Raw genomic sequence first — 4,738 nt, 5'->3', positions numbered from 1 at the left:
ACCCTTTCTGCTGACTAGAGGCAGAAACAATAGAATGATTGCGACCTGCAGATCAATACAGGCCCGCTTACAGCTGTATTGTCATGAATCAAACTGCGAAGTGTAAGCATATTGTGTGAACTGATGCTCTCTTCTGAATAACCTCTATTTAATATTTTAGGAATTCATGTCCAAAATTATTTTATAATCACTAGACTATGAAGCATATGTACTCTCTCCTTAAAATGAGAATTTAAAAGCTCTAACTAGAATTCATATTAGTTAAGCTAATAATTTCCCAGAAATTTTCAAATAATAGTCTTGGGTTATTGATGTCTCATATATTTCAACCTGAAAAGTTTTGTATCCCACATATTCACCACTCCCATCACTGCCCACGTTTCCTTTCTGTGCTCTAATATTTTCTGATATTCAACCATTCCTTAAAAGACTTTCACGTTTGCATTGAGATTCCTGGCTTCCGTGCATAGTGAAGGTCTAGAAGACCTTAATGATTTTTTTGTTGTTGTTGAGTCCCCCTGCCTCCAAGAACTTATGATCTTATATTTCAAGTCGTGACTCTTTGAATTTTGCTGGGGTTTGGAGAAGTAGTACATACAATGGAGTTCATTCAATGTGTTAGCCCTACTACACAGAGATTTGCTACTAATAGTCCTAGTGACTCAGATATTATTTACTTGGAGATGTTAACATGGGTCCAAATCTGGAGAACCTTCTACATAAATGGTGTACGCAGATTTCTTTAGATATCCAGGTACTCTATTTGGGCTACTTACAATGTTTTGTGCACAATAACGATAGAGATAGTGTTAAGGACTTCACAGATTCTACGATTTTGTATTCTTTTACTTCAATTTAATTGCAAAAGTTACGACACTGAACTAAGACCCAAACATTGAGTGGCAATGAATAGAGTGGATAAAGGGAAAAATAATTTACTGTATGATCTCTTTTTTCCTGTTCTGTGACTTTTAGTATTAGCTCCAGAGTCCTGAGTGACCATTAGTACTTATGGAGTGCTTACAACTGAGGAGGAATGTGAATGTATGGAGAGGTTATTTTTTTAAATACCAAATACAATCATATATTCTTCAAAACAGCATTACCAGGTGAAGTAATTATCTTAGAATATTTGAGATACGTTCCTTTAAGTTCTCTCCAAAAAAAAATGAGATCATACACCTTAAGGGAGTTTGAGCATCACCTGCTCTCAAAATTTAAACAATGACTCGATCCTGGTAACAATTTTAAACCTGGAGAAAAGTTACATGAAGTGTTCCAGATTATCATTCTGTGGAAATATGCATTTGGAATAATATATTGAAGCAGTCTTTCTATTGAAAATACATACGTTATTGTGAATGGACAAATTTATGTTAGGCTGAAGAGCTGAAAGAATATGTACTCAGAAATGACAAATGCACTCAGAAAGTTCTTTCAGAGCACGCTGTGCACTGACTCGGCAATCAACTGGCACAGTGATAATGAAATCATAGGAAACAGGTGACAACTATTTCACCAGTTTCTCAATATGTCAGGGAATGAGTCCAAGTATTAAAGAAATGCTCTAAAATCTGAAAGAATTTACTTACCACTTTAATTTTCCACATCTGTTCATCTCAAATAACACTAATAAAAGTATGTTATATGTTATTATTCCTACTGGATATAGAAGAAACAAGACCAATCAATTAATTAGCAACATAAAAATAAATTTCATCTTTTGATTCTATTTTACTTCTCTTGTACCATCCTGAAATCAGGCAGAAAATCTCCTGTTTAATGAAAGTGAATTCCAGAATAAGCTTTATCACCAGACATAGAAACAGCACAAGAATCTTGACGGTGCTGTTCCTCATTAGTACTCTCCACTTTCCCATCATAACCTGGAGCACATAGGTGGGGTAGTGGAAATCTTTCTATCCTTCAGAAAAGTGATAGAGCACTTTTTAGAAATGGATTATCCGTGTAAGTTTGGTCAGGTAACAACTCCTGAGCTTCAGTTCCTTTGTCAAATATCATAACAGTAATCCTTGCCTTGCAGACAGTTATGAGCAACTGAATGCCTGTAAAATACTTAGATGACAGTTAATAAGCTAAAGATGATATTTGTTGCCTGCTCAACCTAGCAATCCCTCCTGAGTGGTACTAACGGAGACATATATATGACTACAGTCTACAGGACAAAACTCCGAAAACTTGCTCTCATCAGGCCTACATCAGCTCTTGCAAAATCTACAGCCTCCCTTCTCTGTCAACCCCCAAAATGTATGTCTGAATTAGCATCTTTTACAGCTGCAACTGTCAATCAAATGCTGAGTAAGCCAGCACTTCACCAAACCTACCTGTACCTTAGCCATTTGTGTTAAAAAAAAAAAAATCATTGTTTCCTGAAAATTTCCTTTACATGACACTTTTCTACAAAATTTATCATATAGTAATATTAGCATTTGACATAAATCAATATAGACCTCACTCCACAGAAATATAAAGTTCTAACAACAGGACTTAAGGAAACGATAAGTGTTTTTAGCAGGCCATGTCTCTATTACACTTTAAAAAATGTCAATATTATGAGTAAGTCCTTACACTTTGCCTAGAGAAAGTTGCTTTCATAGGAATAATGAAGAGAATCGCTTGTGTTTTGTAGAGTGATTTTAGTGATCAATAACAATACTTAGCACTTATGTAGTAGTTTTCATCTTCAAACCACTTTACTGGCATTAAATGAATTCAAGATGCTGTCATTTTCTCAAAAGAAAATCTGTGGTCACACAACAGCCTAGCCGTTTGTCCCCCCCGCACCTTTCCTTAAGGAAAGAAGAGTCTGTGGGACTGTGCTTCTCTGGGACTGAGTTTGTTACACCTTGTGTCTCTCTGTTTGGTCTCCAAAAGCTCATACAATTGTTTCACCATGAGAGACTTAGCCCCCCAGGGAGGTGCATACCGCACTTTAGTCATCATGGGACTATATGCTTAGGCTGTTTTGGGACAAATAATTTCGGTTTGAAGTCTTTTTCTGACACAGTGGTTGAGTTTCACAGACCATGTCTTAAACAATGTAATTTCCTTGTGTGTAATCAATAAATACCGTCAGTTGGTCCGATTTGGTGCTCCAGTCTTTTAAGGATGCGAGACCCTTGGCCCTCTGAGATTTAACTGCATTGAGTCTCTGCTTCTTTCTTATAGCTTAACCCAAAACTGCCTCTTCTCGCCTCCCCACAGCCTGTGTTGTGCAACACGCGACAAAAATCCATGGATGAAAAATTGTCATTCAGATTCCAGGATGTGAATAGTAGAGGCACGTGTTTCACAAAAGTCACGTGATGATGGATCATTTTAGGCAGTTGATGATAATTACATAAATTGTAAACTTTATTACTTGTAAAAATAACTTATTTTGTAAAAATAAAAATAAAATTTGTACTCTCACATTTACTGTCAAAATGTGAGAATACAAAGAAGTGTCAAGAAAAACTAAAATCACATAAATTACTCCCAATTCCATTATACACAGATCCTATTAATACAGCATTACAGCTTCTTCCCATTTTTAAATGCATATGTATCATATTTTTATGGTATGTAAGTTTATTTTTGTAAGGTGTACATTTTTTTGTAAATATGATCATAATAAGTATCTAGTTTGTTGCCCTCATTTTTCACTAACAGGCATGAACATTAAAAGGAAACTTTTTTTTAATTAAAGTTTATTGGGGTGACAATTGTTAGTAAAGTTACATAGATTTCAGGTGTACAATTCTGTATTACATCATCTATAAATCCCATTGTGTGTTCACCACCCAGAGTCGTAAAAAGAAAACTTTTCAAAACTGATTCTTAATGCTCATATGCATTAAGGTTGTATGAATGCATCAAAATTTATGGTGCCATTTTCACTTAGACATCTAAGTAGTTTTTCTTTCTTTTTTGCTAATATATATATATATATATATATATATATATATATATATATATTTAATAGTAATGGATATCTTTCCACACATTTTTTTTCTGCCTTATTCACTGGTGATATGTAAATACCAATGTATCTATTAGGGTACTATCTGTCCTGCTCCCCCCAGTGCCCTTTGACCTTTGGGGCTCAGTATTAGGAACTTCTGGATAATTAATTGCAGTTTAAAAAACATTGGTACTGGCACATGATTCTGGAAAGATTGTTTGATGGCCAACTGGAGAGTACTGTGGACTTTAGTTGAGAGCTTGGGAGTTATAGTGCCAGGGAAGAAACTGCTAAAGGTCTGCAAACAGGCAGTGTCCTGATCACAATTATGCTTTAGAAAAAAAAAAAAAATCATTGTTACAGCAGTTTTGAAGGGATTTATTTTTGTTTTATTTTGACGGAGGAGGGTTTGCACTGAAAATAGGAAGATGGTGGCAACTATTGTAATCATCCTTCAGAGAAGATGAGGGAATGATTATACACAGTATCAAACACAGAAGCCAGTGATGGGCATTTTCGATCCTTGGTTTAAAGAAAATTGAAGTCTTGTGTAAATAGTCAACTTTGATGATGCCTCAAAGCTAGTTGTTTTGAGCTGCCCCATCCTGCTCAGTACTATTCCTGCTCCTCCACTGCTTTCCATATGTGCACTGAAAAGTTAAACGTATGTCAATTTTTTTATTGACTAAAAATATAAGTAGACATATTTAACTAACTATTCACAAATGGACATGAAAGATTGTATCAGGAGACTTAATGCATAGATTTAGAATT

Source organism: Rhinolophus ferrumequinum, chromosome 14 (assembly GCF_004115265.2).
Source record: "Rhinolophus ferrumequinum isolate MPI-CBG mRhiFer1 chromosome 14, mRhiFer1_v1.p, whole genome shotgun sequence".
Lineage (NCBI taxonomy): Eukaryota > Metazoa > Chordata > Mammalia > Chiroptera > Rhinolophidae > Rhinolophus > Rhinolophus ferrumequinum.
The sequence above is the reverse complement of the archived record's forward strand: the minus strand, read 5'-3'. Positions refer to the sequence as shown.